Source organism: Lissotriton helveticus, chromosome 8, assembly GCF_964261635.1.
Source record: "Lissotriton helveticus chromosome 8, aLisHel1.1, whole genome shotgun sequence".
Taxonomy (NCBI): domain Eukaryota; kingdom Metazoa; phylum Chordata; class Amphibia; order Caudata; family Salamandridae; genus Lissotriton; species Lissotriton helveticus.
The window spans coordinates 1,174,004,438-1,174,021,884 of NC_136069.1; the positions used below are offsets into that span (position 1 = coordinate 1,174,004,438).

At 43.6% G+C, this 17,447-nt stretch overlaps 1 protein-coding gene across 1 annotated transcript in view; it reads left to right on the top strand.

The window, feature by feature from the left end:
- TXLNG (taxilin gamma) overlaps nucleotides 1–17,447 on the top strand; it is a 256,979-nt gene that overhangs the window by 87,582 nt on the left and 151,950 nt on the right. The gene's annotated exons all lie outside the window — the stretch shown is intronic.

Below are 17,447 nucleotides of genomic sequence, written 5' to 3' on the forward strand. Positions count from 1 at the left end.
ACTTTATCATATCAGCGAATGGTAGTGAAGTGGTTGAAAAAGTTCTGCTAAATCCGTCTTTTTTAGTGATCATCACCCCTTAATTGTGTCATTGAAACTAAACTTGTCACCAAAAGTACGGGGTAAGTCAGAGGACACTGACCTCAACATCCAAGGGTGTGAATCCAGTTACATTCATTGAAAACCTTACAGGGAAAACACAAAGAGACTTAGAAACCTGTTTGGATAGTTCTTCCTAAAGGGAGGAAGAAAGTGTGTGTTCTTAAACCTAGATGCTTCAACCATGAGTGTTCCTGGTTGAATAGGGAATTGAAATGGGCACTTAAACAAAAGCTAAGAGACCCCATTAGGATTAGCTCTGTGATGAAAGATTACGAAAAAACTCTGATAGAAAGGAAAAGGGAGATTTGTTAGGGGGCATGGGAGAAATTATTTCAGGCAGCAGAGTTGAGACTCCGTTCTCTTTAGGAAAACAATCAGTTACCTGTACATTAAAGAGAACAGTGCAGTAAAGATTGATATTGTAGTACCCCGAGAAGATTGAGTGTCTCACTTTGAGAGCATCTTTAACCCAGATGTTGTAAAAATAACTGGTAGTAAAAAGGGAAACTTTATATTAGTGGAGCCCGTCAAATCATTACCAATAACGCCGGATGAAATCAAATCAGCTCTTCAAAAAAGAGCTAATGGCAAAGCTGCGGGCTCGGATGGGATGCCCATTGATGTTTTTAATTATAATATGGATTTCTGGATACCAATTTTACTAAATGTTTTTAATGCTACCCTGGGGGGCGTATTACCTGCTACATGGGTTGAAAGTATCGTGCCCATTTAAAAAAAAAAAAAGGATAGATGGAAGGCAGATTGCTACCGCCCAATATCTCTTCTTGACTCCACCTCTAAATTGATGGGCCGAATAATGCTGGAAAGGCTTGAAAACGGGGCCAGCGATAACAAAATCTTAACAGAGGGGCAGTGTGGTTTCAGAAGGGGTATTGGGACGGTAGAACAATGTCTAAACTTAGACCTATTAATAGGGAAGTACACATTAGCCAAGGAGGGGCCGCCACATTTATGTTTCGTCGACCTCACTAGCGCCTTCGACCTAGTCAACCATCACAAACTATGGCAAACATTGAAAGGGCTAGGGGCCCCTATAGAAATAATTACATACTTATCCCAGATTTATACTTTTCTAACCTCAAGGGTACAGTTTGGTAAAATGGGGGATTGTACACCTGATTTTAGGGTTGTGTGGTATTAGACAGGGATGTGTATTAGCACCCCTTTTATTTTCCCTATAACATTAATAACGTAGACCAGTTTTTACAAAATATTATTGCAGATACCCCGAAAGTTGGAATACGCCCCACGCCAGTATTGCTATACGCAGACGATGCTGTCCTAATATCAAGGACAGCAAACGGTCTGCAACGCCTAATAGAAAACTTTGCCCTGTACATGACTAATAAAGATTTACAGCTAAATTTAAAGAAAACGTTTGTCATGGCCTAAGACCAGACAGCACCTTGTGGGCAGGGTCGCTATTAATAGAGGGCCATCGTTCTCATATCTGGGGATGCTTTTTAATAAGAACGGTAAATGGAACACGCATATTGAATCTTGTAATATGACATTTTTAAGAATCACGGAGAGCATTTTTAGATTCTCAGCGAAATTGGGAAGCAAACCCATACGAGAAATCCTAACTCTGTACCGGAATAAATGTGTCTCGGGTCTGTTATGGGGCTGCGATCTGAGTGAGAGGTAACACCGCCTCCTTACAAAGCCACGAAAATAAGTTTTTAAAACGATTGTTGCCAGTCCCAAGAGCAACAGCAAACAATATAGTACATAAAGAACTGTTGGTACCATATTTAAGCTACACAATAAATATGGCTGGCTTGACCTTTTGGCAAGGGTTGCGGGCTAAAGAAGAAACAAATTTTCCAAAAATTTAATAATGGATTGCCTAGCCCTTGACCTCAGCAGGAAAATACCAAGGCTGGAGCACATTTTTAATCTCCTAATATGATGTAAAGTAGATATTGACAAAAAAAAACATACTTACGCGGGAATTTGGCAAAAGCGACTTAAAGTTGAGATATCTAAATGCCATGGAAAATGAGAGAGAAAGGGCTGATACCCCAAAACAGAGCGTGGTTCCTTATTGTGATCGCCCGCTCATGAGGGGCACACAGCTATAGTTAACGCTGGTAAGAAATAGCCAACGCAGATTCTATTTAACCAGGTTAAGGATGGGTACATTACATTATTTAATAGCATTTCCCCAGAACGGAAAAGTAGTGTTACAAACTACTTGTGATGGTAAATCCTCACAATCTACGTAGCATTTTATTCTTTTTTGTAGTTTTTATAGGGATATCCGGAAATAAGTTATAGAAAAAACCCTTTTTTTATTAAACATGCTTTTTAATTATAAATGCGCGTTTAATTTTGTCTGTAGCCTTGAAAATGTGTAAATCATAAATACTGTTATTAGATATGTACAACTTTCAATTAGGAAAAGAAAGGACTACGCACACTCGGATGTATTGTTATATAAAAATCTGGATGACTACCCCTAGTTCATGTTTGTAACTTTTATCTAGATGAGATGTGGCATTATGCACTTTATGTACCCTTATATGCATTAATATACAACAAATGGGGGGAGAGAGAGGAAAGTGGATTCAGTCTCCCTAGGCATTACGAATAAACAAAGTGGAATCCACTCAGAGGGTGGCAGTGATCCCTAAGGTGATGGGGAACACAGTGTTGTTTAAATGCCCCTCACACACCAACAGGCCCCTTGGTGTCATGCTTCATCATCGGGGCCTTCGCATCCCTCCACGGGATGCGGCGTGCTACGACTAACGGCTACGTAGGAGCACTAAGTAGTGAACTATGTGAGGGTGTGTGTATATTAGGGAAGAGTGTGAGTGAGGTGAGGTGAAAAAGTGAGTAAAAAATACCTGGCACGTAGGAAAACAATTATTTATTATGTTCTTGGCTGGTATTAGTAAAAGGTGCAGAATCTGGTTGATAATATACGTGCTAGGGTATATCAACCATCAGGGTGTCAACATGTTTCGGAGCACAAGGCTCCTTCAGGACGAGGATATGCACTCTATCCTCACCTTACTCACATGCAAATGTGAAAGTGTCTAAAAATTAATAAAAAATTAATGTGTAATGTACCTATCAGTGTTTATAAATAGGTATGTTCGTTGCGCCCAATTGGCGTTTGAAAAACCTGTGAAAGAAAGACATAATAAATATACTAGTCGGATGTCCAGGAACATAGAAAACATAATAGTCGGATGTCCAGGAACTGAAGAAGAAATATTTCTCCTAATTAGATAAGGGTAAGCAACAAAACATAAATGGGGTTCTGGTACCCTGTAAAAGGAGACACTTAAGGAGGACATATGTACATAAACACACAAACATACATCATAAACGTAATCTCCCTTGGTGGATGGAGGGAGAATGTGGTAAGGGCGAAGGCTTACTTTTTTTCAAAAATCAGATGGCTTCATGAGCCTATGCATTAACACTTCATTTCTGGATGTAGTGTCTCTGAACAGCTCAAAATGTTAACTTCGATCCGTCTCCGATTTTTTTGTGTTTATTTTTAACGGCATTTTGTATCTCCTGTACTTTATATGTACTAGCATTTTGTCTTATCCTGCTACCCCTTGGCCTGATGAATTAAAAACTGTTATTCTTTATAATTTAATTATGATGTAATGTAGGAATGTTTTTTATTCCTATATTAGTATGCTTTTATGGTGTTGTTACGATTGGCAGTTCCTCCGGGCACCACCAAGCATATTGCAGTCCTCAGACTGCCGTGGGGCCGCCAGGGAACCGGCAGTTGCGGTGGTGCAATCTCGGCCCGACCGCCAAAGTCCTAATAGAGCGGTCAGACTGCCGGTGCAGCACGGGCTGTACTGCCACCTCCGTGCCCTTGCGAGTCTGCAGGTTCTCGGACCTCCAGACTCGTAATCAGGCCCTTAGTGTGTTTGAGAGACAGGACCGCTTCACTTTCCTGATAACTTTCATTTGTGCAAAATGCATTTGGAACAAAACTAAACTATCAACGTGTCTTACAAAATTAATCCGGATTCTTCCGCTTACTTGGAGGTCCTCTCCCTCGACATGCCATCAATTAAGCACTACTTTTCCAGCTTTAGGTATGTCACTTGCAAATCATCAACATCATGTGTTTAAGTCTAATTAGTTTAACTGAGGCCAAAAAAACCTTTAACATTAAATACATTTAAGTGATTGGTGCTTAGCTTCCCTGGCTAGTTTAGACGGCGCACAGATTAGGAACCACTGATGTAAGTTATCACCGGTAGAACAGTAGGCGAAAGTAATTTTATTATTACTGGCTTCCTACATTGTATGCATTGCTATCACATTTCTATCTTATATTCCAGTGTCATATTTGTTATTGCTGCAATTTGTATGCACATATATTGGATTCAGTAATTCATTAGTAGTTTAGCCCTATTTTAGCCTGTATTTTATATGCGGCAAGCTGCACCTATCTCATCTTATCCCCATCATTCACTGTCCGCTACCGCATTTATTTATTTGTTGGTTTTTCGATGTAAGCTACGTCGCGATATTGCACTGATTATTACTACCTCATTCACTTCGCTCTGTCATGTAAGCTGCACCCAGCCACTTTCTACGCCTAGACTACACTGCTGTTACCTCGTACATTCTAATATGTAACTTTGCTTCCACCTAATCGGTCCTACCTCTCATAGTTGGTACACGGTGTAAGCTGACTGCTACCTCGTATATAGGATACATTTGGTAAGCTGCACCTACGCACTGGTTGTTCGGGGATCACGCTGACTTCTACCTCTTATACTTTTGATCACTCACTAGTGTCTTCCTTGGCCCTGTAACTAGCGGCTGACAGTTTGTATTATCGTCCTATTTCCTACACCTAACACCACAGCCTCTCTAAAATGGAGCTCAACGGCAAGCACACTTTTAGAATTAACTACCCCTCCACTCCTCTCACCAAAAATGCCACTAAACGTTTTAAACACAACTTCTTGAGGTCGCACCCTGAAACACCCTTTGCCGACACTTACTTCTCACCGGGCAATGGAGCCCTGAATACTGATATCATCTTCCACACATCACGCAGAGCCCAATGAAGAAAAGCGTTCCTATCCCTACTCACAGTCTCCACCACCAGGAAAACAACTCATGGCCTAATTCTCACCATCACGCCTTCCCACCTCTTCCCTGGCAGGTCTACCATTACTATCTACAATAACGGGATTGTCCTAATCCAATCCACGGACAAGAACCTGGAATTACTAGACAACTTGTTCCCCAAGTTCAAAGAGCACCTTTCCAAGCTGCGGACCCCCACCCAGAACTCCGCCAGCACTATCACCCCTGACGTCGCAGCCACCACCTACTACACTTCTACCCCCAGCACCCCAGTAAATGGCCCACCTGCTGATAATGCCCCCCACTCCCCAAGGACAGTCACAAATATCTCCACCGCATATACTAGCCGCCCCTCTAACATGACCCTTCTTATCCCCACCCATACCCCCTCCATCCCTCTCCCCCCGGACAGAACATCCCCCACCCACAACACACCACCATCTGAACAAGCCACCGCCCAGAGTTTATCCACCCCCCCTCCCATCCCCCCCACGACAGACACCTCTCCCTCCCCATCTCCCTCCCCACTCCCACCCATGAGTCTCTCACACCTGACACAACAACTCCCACCCACAACACGCCTCCATCTGCACACACCACCACTCGGAGTTTATCCCCCCCCCCCCCTATCCCCCCCACGGCAGACACCTCTCCCTTCCCTGCCCCCTCCCCACTCCCACTCACAACTCTATCTCCCTCCCAACAAAAGATACAGAACATACCTCCTCCCTTACCTTAGCATCCCCCTCTCTCCCACCTCCTATTCTCAGCCCTCACTACCCTCCTGTCTCCCCCACTGTCTTCAGCCTTCACTCAATCTTCTACTCACCGGCACCGTCTCCCACTGAAGTCACTACCTATGCTTCCCACCCACTGCCTGCCTCACCTACGTCACCCACACCCCTCGCCCACAAACACGTCCACACCTTGAATGCCATCCCACTCATTAGCACCGCGGAACCCCTCAACAACGCTAGTATACCCCCCCCCCCCGATACCCTGCCTGCTCTCCAGCTCACGACTCAACCACTCACCAACGGCTCACTCCACCAACACCTTCCCCAATGACCCTCCTGACCTGACTTTATCCACCCTCCAACAAGTCAAAGAGGAAATCTTACAAATCAAAAAAGACGTCCACGCAATCAAAGACCTTCTCTCCTCACAGCCCAGTCTACCTCCCACCATCCCACTACCCTACAAACGACGCACCTTCCCTACATACCCTCGCCCCCGACGACACCAGCAATGGCCTACTATCCCCGCTCGTAATAATTCCCACCGCCCCCGTCGTGTTCTCAACCCTTTGTCGGACCGCGACCTATGCTCTCTCCTACGCTCTTATGGCCCAGGTCCGGTAAAAGACATTTCCAACACACACATCCCCATACCCACAATTCTTACAAACCCTCTGAGGCTCCCAACACTCAACAACAGAGGCTCCGTCCCTAACAACCTCAGAAAAGTTCCCCTCACACTAGAAAGCTCGACCACCCTTCTCTCTCCCAAACTCAAATGCATCCTACTAAACTGCAGATCGGCCCAGAGACACTCCTCCGACATCGCGGATCTCGTCTCAGCTAGGGATCTGGACCTAGCCATTCTAACGGAAACGTGGCTCACTGAAGCCTCTACCCCGATTATGGACATACTAGTCCGCCCCCAATTATCACATCATTAGGCTGGACAGGTCTCCTGGCAAGACGGGCGGGGGAATTGCATGCATTTTTAGGAGCAACCTCTCCGTTACTCAAGTCACCTCCCCCTCCCTTTCCTCCTGTGAACTCCTCTGCCTCGACATCACCAGCGAGGGCAAACAAGTCTGTGCTTTACATCTCATCTATCACCCGCCTGGTGACAATCTCATATTCACCCAACAACTCATGGACCTGATCACCTCCAATGCCGGTCGGCAGACCACTCAAGTCTACCTGGGTGACTTCAATCTCCATTGGAACGATCAGAAAGACACCGTGGTGAATAGTCTCAAAACTTTCCTCAATGCGCTTGACCTCACCCAATTATGCGATAAACCAACACACGACAAAGGCTCGATACTCGATCTCATCATTGCCAAAGAGAACGCTACTCAACTGGAGGCGATTCTACCCTGCGATTGGTCAGATCACCACATTATCACCTTCTTTATCAACGAAAAAGTTAAACCTAACCCTACTCAACCAATCAAATCCAAAACATGGAAAAGGGATTTGAAGAATCTTAACCCCTCTACCCTACCTCCCCACATCGGCAACCTCCTCCTTCCCCCTTCAGGTGCCTCAGATGTTCAATCACTAACTGACCACTACCTTGACTCTATGAATACAATAGTCAATGAAGTCGCCCCTCTGCAACTAAAGAGAGTCTCCACCAAAATTTCTAACCCCTGGTATGATGACAGACTCAATGACGAAAGGCGTACTATGCGAATGGCAGAACGCACCTGGAGATCGGACCCTTCAGCACTGCATCTCAAAAAGCTTAAGAACAAGAGAAATGCCTACTTTAGGAAAATAAAGCGCACAAAGTCGGACTTCTTCAGCCGCCAGTTGGACCAAGCGAAGAACAGGCCAAGAAAGCTGTTCGAGCTAATCAAGACCCAAACAAAGGCACAACCCACACAATCAAACAGCACAACAAATGACACCCCACACTGTGAAGCCTTCTCTGCTTTCTTTAAACTAAAGACTGACAACATAAGAAATGACCTCATCATGGATGTAAGCCGATACCCCAACCACACCAGAATGGCAGACACTCAACCTAAAAACAAGGCATCCTGGCTGTACTTCGATATCTATTCGGAAGAAGCAATACACAAACTGCTCTGCACCTTGAAGCCCTCTAATCACCTTACAGACCCTCTACCTGCTAATGCTGTAAAAGACTTTATCCCCTTGCTCCTCCCTCTCTGGACCAAGATCATCAACAGCTCTTTGCAACAAGGCCACATTCCAGACTCCCTTAAGGTGGGGCAAGTCACGCCTATACTCAAGAAACCTACAGCTGATCCGACCGACCTAAACAACTATCGGCCCATCACCAATATCCCCACCCTGGCCAAACTGCTGGAGAAATGTGTCCAACTCCAACTAACAAAACACATTGATCAATTTGACCTCCTCAACCCTCATCAATCAGGCTTCAGAGCGAAACATAGCACGGAAACCGCTATGACACACATAATTGATGACGCCCTCCAAATTCTGGATCGCAATGAGTCCTGCCTCCTCATCCTTCTTGACCTCTCGTCAGCATTTGACACGGTCAAACATGAGAACTTGCTGGAGCTGCTAAGTACTAGAATGGGGCTATCGGGTACTGTTCTCAACTGGTTTTCGTCCTTCCTTCACAACCGGTCTCAGAGGTTCAAGATCGACAATGTGCTATCTACACCTGTGCCTGCAGATCTAGGTGTTCCACAAGGATCCACCCTCTCCTCTACACTGTTCAACCTCGTCATGGAACCGCTCGCCACCTTGCTCCAAGCATCCAATGTTCAATTCCATATGTACGCCGATGACACACAACTCTATCTAAAGTTACAATCCCCGGAAGATATCAAACATCTGAATTCCACGCTTATTAACACCCAGTCTTGGCTGGCCGATAATCACCTCAAACTAAATGCTCTGAAAACTGAGTTCCTACTCCTCTCACCCCCGGCGAAAATCTCCACCACCCAAACCTGACTCAACAACCTAACAGCACTCAATGTCCAACCTACCATCGTGGACTCGGCGAAATCCCTAGGCATCACACTCGACGCCAAGCTCAACATGCAGCAGCACGTCAGCAAAGCCACGAAAGCAGCTAATTTCCAAATTAACACGCTGAGGAAAATTAAACCCTTCCTCCCGGCCAAAGACTTCCAAACTGCTGTACAAGCTTTAGTCATCCCTCGAATAGACTACGGAATTGCGGCCCTCAGCGGTCTCCCGCTATCCACAACAGCACCCTTAAGAGCCTCCCTGAACGCTGCCGCGAGACTCACTACTGGCTCAAGAAAGCATTCGCACATATCCCCAGACTTAAAGTCTCTAAAATGGCTGCCTTTTGAAGCCAGAATACAGCTAAAAATTGCAGTTATGACACACGCGGCCGTGCACCACAAGACACCCAACTACCTCGCTCAAAAGTTGTCTATATCAGGAGGTTCGTGATCCAATAGGAGTACAAAAAATCTACTCCTGAAACCTCGCAGATTCCGGAAAGTGAAAACATACAAGCGCTCCTTCTCAGGAATGGCACCCAGGATCTGGAATGCGCTCCCTCCTGAAACCAGGCTGATCTCCTCCACTGCACTCTTCAAGAAAGAGGTGAAAACCATCCTTCTGGCCAAGATTTCCTGATCGTTATAGATGTTGGTTCAGAGACTCTGCATTGCTTTGTATCACTGCTCTCCCTATCCCTTGGCACTATACTCTACTTGTTGGGGGCACCACTACGCTACTCTCTTACTACCGACCAAGATATGATACACGCTGGTTTACTGATCCACTCTCCCGATGCCCCCATGCATTTTTCGCTCTATACTAAAACATTGGTATAAGCCATCCACACACACCCAAGGGGTACCTGAACACCTCTGTAGTGGGATCAATGACTTGTGCTGTCCTATATTACTTCCTTACCTGATTGTATATTGATTGGTTTTATGTATGTTATTATTATCCCTGTTATTACCATGTTATTGACTATTATACTGTTCCCATTATCTCTGTTGACTCCTACTACCCCTACCCTGTCTTTGTGAAGCGCTCTGATATCTGTAAGGATCCTGTTCGCGCTATATAAAACTTTGAATAAATAAATGAATAAAATAACCTCATCAATATAAAGTAACTTCATCCTTTTAGTGTTCTCTGTAGTAGCCTCATCTTTTCTTTGTACTTTTCTTATCTCACCATTAACTTACTGTTGCGTTTTGTTCCATTAATCTTCCTGTTTTCTAACCACCCGGCCTCCTATCCAACCTGGGCCCTGTTTAATCATGACCTGCTCCTCTTTCTTTCTCTTTATTGAGGAAAATACCTGAATTCCTCTACTCTTGCTCCCCAATCTCCATTTTGTAAATGTTTCCTTCTTGCTCCTTCTAGTCTGCTCCTCTTCTCTCAATCGTCTCTTACTATTCCCCTTCATATATACTTCTCACCCCTCTTTTCAGTCCATCTTTTTAGTCTTAAAATCTGTTCATCTTCTTTCATCTCACAACTGCCCCCCTGTCCTTCCTTTTTAATGCCTTCCTCTCATTTACATCCCATCATCTCTTACGATTCCGCATCTATCCCTCCCTCGTTTGCTATTTCTGCCACTGCAGCAGCTCCTTATACAGAGCGCTCCTCTGTCTTGCCTCCTGCTGTCTTCCAGACGCAGATCTGCTAACTGTCTGCAGCTCTGTGAGTAGTGGCCTGTTCGGAGAGTGAAGCCCATTGATATCACAGGGCCCTTTGCACTATGAACATCCTTCAGTCGTAGCTCTTTAGTTATGTTCCTTTAGAACCTAACTTCATTTTACCACATTTGAGCTTTAACCCCTTCCGTGCTGCTGTCGGCCATTGGCCGACGGGAGCACTACCTCCCCAGTGCTGCCGTTGGCCGACGCAGCCCCGCCCACTCTTTAGAACGCCCGCACCGCAGCGATAAAAACGCCGTGGTTAAGGAGTTAGTTACAGCTTCCTTACTAAATGTTCATTGAGGCAGACAATTATAGTTTTTTTTTTTTGTTTTTTTAAATTGTTTTTATTGTCAGACAATTATAGTTTAATGGAAAGTTTTGTTATCAACTGACTCGCAACCTTTAAAATGATAATGGTGCCTTAAGTGTCAGGGTCCAACATTAAGGCGTGGTTTTGGCAGTGCTGTTTATGGCATAATTAAGCGTATTTTCCTAAGGTGGAGTGTATTCGTCCACTAATAGGAAAAAAATAAGATGTTGAATTAATTTAAAGGACACTTAATCTACAGCAAACATTTAATCTCAAGTTTCAATATTGTGAACAAGGTGGATTGCACACAAATGTAATCCTTTAAGAAGCACTGCCAAACCTTTGTCTGACAACACTGGCTCAAGAGCCTGGAAAATGTGCATTAGGTGCACAGTATGAAACCGTTTTTTTAATTTGTGACTGGCAGAGGTAGTGCTGACTCGAAGCATTTAGGCTTCACAAACAGTCGTTCTTTGCCTTTTTTTTTTTAAATTTTTTTTTTTATTTACGTTGAGAGTTGTAAATAAGATGATTTAATGAGGATTTATCAAATGAAGATTGGTTTGACTTGCTTTCTCTTTTTTTGTACCATTTATAAGAATAAAAATAAATGCAGAGCATAATGCATACAATCCATGTCCGTAACACACGTGTATCTCCGAACATGTTACATAGAACACAGCAATACCACAACCTACAGTGTGTCCCGTCTGTGTTAAAAATGTCCATGGAAACCTGGCTAGGCCTCCCACCGAGTTATGCAGGGTCATTAAGCCTGCCCATAAATACATAGGCAAATACCCTTTGCTATTCCACAACTCATCACATGTATCCCTCACTATAGACCCATTTTAGCGTAGTATTATAGTATGATAGCATGCACTGTAGTGTAGTTCCTATATTCCCAATAGGCTCTGCGCATTGGAATAATATCTTCAATAGTATAGACGTAGGACAGAGGTTAACTAGGTCTTCTACTGACGATATTAGACTTAGTTTTGTGTGCCAGCTAGCTCAGAGTTCACTAGAAACTTTCTCGAATAGGCGAGGAGGAGTTTAACCTCCCTGGATAGACAAGAAGGGATTTAGTTTCTGACAACCATAGAACATGACAACTTTGCTCTCCCTAATCAAGAGTATATCTCTAGAGTCGTGTGAAAACAAGACAATCATTTTACTCAGTCAGTACGTGCATACTTAGTTCCACCAGATTGTAGAGAAAGAAGAGATGGGCGTGTTCAATAAAAGGTGTTATTTATTGATCAGTCTCTTTTTCTCATACAAGAGAAATGAATCGCTACAGTAGCAATACTTAAGGTTAAGTAAAGTGCATACAGTAAAAGCAGGATTATAAAATAATACTGTAAAAGCATTGATATGGTTTCTTAGCCATATGATACTTTAAAATGGATAAAAGATATACATACATATATACATTGACTAATCGTACTCAACTGGTGCTTCTAACTACGCCTACCCCGGTGTACCTGACCTGAGCCTAATACATGGGAGGGAGTAAATAAGTAGCAGTTTAAGTTAAGTTTGTTTTGCCAAGAATCTGACTCAAGAATTCTCTGTAAGGGGTTAGTCAGTTCAGTACCTGGGATTTAGAAGGTAGGAAGGCTGGTATCTTTCTCAGGACTCGATATCCCAGTTACCCGCGAAGGTAAGCCGGAAACGCCAGAGGCTGGATTTCTCGGCAGGAGAAAAGACAGCGTCTCTCTCAGCGCGTCAAAAGGGAGGGGCAGCGTCCGTGGGCTTCCTGCATCAGCTGGGCTCTCCGGCAAGTAGCGCTGCTCCAAGCTTATCACCACCGTGTCTTTGCTTAGAGCGGCGTTGGTATATTTATACCTGAAAGGTGCCGTGTTTGACGTAAGGATGGACATAATACGTCAGTAAGGATGTCATAAGAACTGGTCGTTCTTGCATTCTTTTACAGGAGTTCTCGAACGAAATCAAAACAATAGCTACGGGGGATTTCCCAGGTTTGCTGGAGGTTTGGTTTGTTTTGAGAACTCGGTGTGCTTTCTAGGGGGCTGGAGGAATAGTGCTTGCTCAATGTGACAGCATGCGCTATGACTTAAACTGAAAACGGGATTCTGTGCCGTTGTATGGATATTAATGAATTATTAACCGGACAAGGGTCAGAAATAGGAGTATCGATATAGGTACCTAGATAAACACACTACAGCACCAGGCCAATAGTTGTGGTCTCAGTTGTCCTCTCTCCTGGTGCGGCAGCAACCGTGTGAACTCCACTCAGCTTCACAAGGAGGAAGATGTGCATACTGTAGTCATTTGAAAACCTTAGGGTGTGGCTGAAACAGAGTTCAATATCTTATCGGGGGCTGTGGTCAGGTTTATAATTGAGTTAGTATATTTCCCCCTCCCATGCCCTGCGCTTAATTCGCCATGTAGTATGCCCAGTTTGTATACAGCCAGTGACTGAGCTATAGAAGGTATCTCGTTTGGGCTAAGTAACATTGTGCCCTCCACCATGCTGTATTGTGCATCTGTTCTCAAAGTCTTGCCCTCCCCAGCAATTTGGCAATCATGGTGAGTAAGTAGAAAGTGGACGGATAGGGTAAAGTAGTAATGGAGTGTGTGCCCAAAGGGTCTAAGAAGTGGAGAAACGACCCCCAGATATTTTCGTTTTTACCTTCGTTCTACATGAGAATCACCAGATCACTTCTAGCAGCACGTGTTGAATTAAATGTACTTTGATATTTTTATTAGCATTGGCTACACCATAGATTTGTTTTATGTTTGAATGTTTCCTTTCATTAGGGACAATCTTGCCTAACATTTTCATAAGGTGGGTTGTCATGTAAGCATAAGCACAACTCATAGCATGGTCTATTCTATACAATATACATGTCCCAGACCTTTTACAGCCTTCATTTCTGTGGCTCAGTTATATTCGAATTTGAAAAGAAACATTGTTTTTAATTCACTGCACCTAATGTAAATGGGCAGTGCACCCAGAGGTGACCTGGGCGCTAGTGCCCCATAGATGCCTCTCCCTGGGCACACATACCTCAGCAACTCCTCTTCGTTTATAGAGCATGTTTACATAGAAAGAATACTTATACCACCAGGTGCCCTCAGCACATTAAATCTTTCAGTAGTTTCCACCTCAAGGCGCTTAAAGTAATGTTCTTGGGTGTTTGTTCTACTGCCTTCCAGGTGGCAGGTAGTAGTTCTTCACTGCCATCGTTATAATACCACCCAGCTGAACAGAGCTCTCAGCCCAGTTCCAACACAAACCAGCAATGGCATAGCCAATAGGTCTTGCCTTTGGGACCTTATAAGTGTTTTGCTATGCAACAATTAATGTTGTGGCAGTAAGGATATTGTGCTGCATAACTAAATACTTATAAGGTCCCAAAGGCGAGACCTATTGGCTATGCCAATGCTTGTTCAGCTTGATTTAAAGGCTCAGTCCTTTTGTTTCCTCAGCCAACACTCGTGGACAATAAGTTATTGCACCTTGAAGCAGCAGTCTTTGTTTTAAAATGTTTAAATACACATTCTTACAGCATACTCGCAGAGTACATTTTGAAAATGTCTTTGTATAATTCATTACGATCTTGACAGGCAGTCTCATTATGACGAAAATAAATGCAATGTTGCGTGATGTGTTTTCAATTCAAGACTAATGTCTAATCTCTGCCTCCCATTTTTCATTTCTCTGCGCTTGCTTCATACCTTCTCCCAAGCTGCTGTAATTTGATGAAGAGCACTTGCTGCTTTGTATTGAATTCCATACTACTCACAGTAACACTGCAAGTCCCGGTTCCGAGTTCACTGGATGTTGGGGCTTCTTAGCCCATGCAAAGTAACTCTCGGGGGCTCGACAATCCTCAATACTAATCCTTAGTATTAGTGTTGCGAGCATCCTGAACGACGGTGGTGCAGGTCAGATGCGAATACCACACACACCTTAAGTATCCAAACATGGGTTAAGAAGCCCCAGCAAATCAAGCTGAACAAGCATTGGCCGCGAAAGTGAAAGAGAAAGCAGTGTTGGAATACAGACCTGCGGCTGCGAGATGTGCTCTGTGGTTGGGGAGGAGCATGCGCTGGTCTGGAGAGCAAGCGAGAGGAAAGCCATATGGCGCCTCATCATGAGGAATGTCAGATGGCTGCTTTGCGCGTGCACGCACGCGTAACAGCATGCTTTAGGCCACAAGCAAAAGCTTGTGGTCGCATTTCTAAAGCCCCCACTCATTAAATGTCTCGCCAGACCAGCGCATGCGCTGGCTATAGCGAAAGACCTAATACATCGGCATGCACACAAAATAAGGACACTCTTGTGTCACTTATTTTCAGTGTTGAACCACCACCAATAAACCAGTCCTAGCATTCAGCATCATCCAACTTCACTAACAAATACTCTAATGTCCTACCATACTTAACCTCTTTAATTTAAGGGCTCTGCTCTCTTTATTGACTGTGAAGGAGCATGACATGCCGCTCCAAATGGCACATGTCTGACTTCTGGTAGCAGGCCTACTGGGAAGCTTTTTCTGCCCTGTGCTCCACTGGCTGGGCTGTCGTGAGCAGCATACTACGCCACTCAGTGTCACGTCTCAAAATATAACAAACTGGTTGTTAGGCCATTGAATAACAATCTAGCAATTTAGAGATAGGTTTATGGTTTACTGTTCATTGTGTGCGATTCCAAGGTGGTGTTTTAAATCTTCTTCACAAATGTGCCATGCCACTTATCAAACCTTCTAAAACGGCAAGGCAAGTAAAAATGGAAATCTGGCGAAATCTCCAGAGAGCAAATAGCTTGTGGTTGAATTTGCTACAAGCAAGAGGATGACAAAATGTTACTCTGGCACTTACAGAATATTTTGGGTAACCTTGCAGAAAAACAGGCTGGCTTAAAAACCCTTTGGTTATAATTTGAGTGTACTGCCTTAATCTGCTGTATAAATATCTCCTATCCTGATTCAAGTAAACTTGGTTGGTCTGCCAATGGAGTACATTTGAGTGTAGGTCCTTATTAATCACCTACAGCATTTTAAACAGATGCAGTTTGTGGAGCGCAACACCGGGATTTGCGTTGAAGCCTTGATCCCTCACTAGCTTTCACATCCTGTTCCTTTCAAGCCTTTATTATCCAGTAACCCTGTGTTGAATTCTTGCAGAGATGCATCTGTATAAACATGCAGATGTGGACAATTTGAATACTATAGATGAACATTACATTTTTTGGGTATGGCATACTTGAATAAAATGTTGAAGGTTATCAAACATGCACACTCTGTTCAGCCTGTGTACTCTATCAAACTCATTACTTTTAGTAGGCATGTCAACTTCATAGATCTAAAATAAACTATCCTATTGTGGTTACAATCCTTTTTGAGTTTATCTCCAAATTCTATTACTTTTATCCTCCATTACATCCTCACATCTTAACATATTTGTGGTTCTTCCTGGTCCTCTCCAATTTTACAACCGTTGGACACCACACCAGCAGTTAAAAGGTTTGTTTCCAAGGGAATGCTGGCACTCTTTTGCTTTTAGTCTTCTCTCTGTCACCCACTGCCTTAGCTTTTTCAAATCCTCGGTGAAAACACGTGGATTTGCATTAATGGATGTAAAACCTAAATTCTGCTGCCTTGTAATATTCTTGCTCTTTATACTATTCCATGCCTGCCAGTGTCTGGGTGAGAACAGAACTTCTGTCAATCGTAGTAGTTTAATTTCATCATATCCTTCTGCGCACCTCGCAGATCATCAAGGTTGGCTCGGGGTCTATTGCTGAACTCCAAGTGCTTAAGAAAATTCTACCCAGTCAGCACCCCGTCTCACAAAATCTCCATCATCTGCTCTATTCATTCTGTTCTAATCCATATTCATCGTATTCAGGTCTGCCTGTCATGAGCATTATGGAACTCTATAACTTCCAAAATAAAGACTCGCCCCATCCACAACTAATCCTTCTAAGCAGTTATTAAACCATCTCTTAAATCCTCTCATTGGTTTTCCATAAGAAAAAATTTGCAGTTAGATAGTGTCAATCGCACATCCGTTCTGGCAATCTGCATAATGATATAACCCCTCTAATTCAAGCTGTAGAATCTTGTTATCCTGATTAAGAGGATCTTTGTGGAAATATATTTCCTTATACCCTTCAGGAACAACGCCACACCTGTAAGACAACCTCCATTGGTTTGTGTTCCTCTTCTGAACCTGCCCTTCCGGAACTTCAAAAAAAATGTTCCTTACCAAAGCTAGCCACACTTCCCCACTGTGCACCTCTTGTCGAGCCTTTAGAATAAATTGGTGGCAGGTAGGTACAACACCACAAATATGTTGATAAAGGGTTGTCAATGCACCAGGTTTCATTCATTGATTTATTTATAGAAAATAATAAATCCACATATTTTACACTTTCACTATGAATCCTTCCAAATCTTAATTCAATTGGGGTGAAAAAGTTGTCGTCTGTCTGTCAAATCAGGCTCTCACCCTGATGTTTTAAAATAAAATCAGTCAAAAATACTAATTACTTCC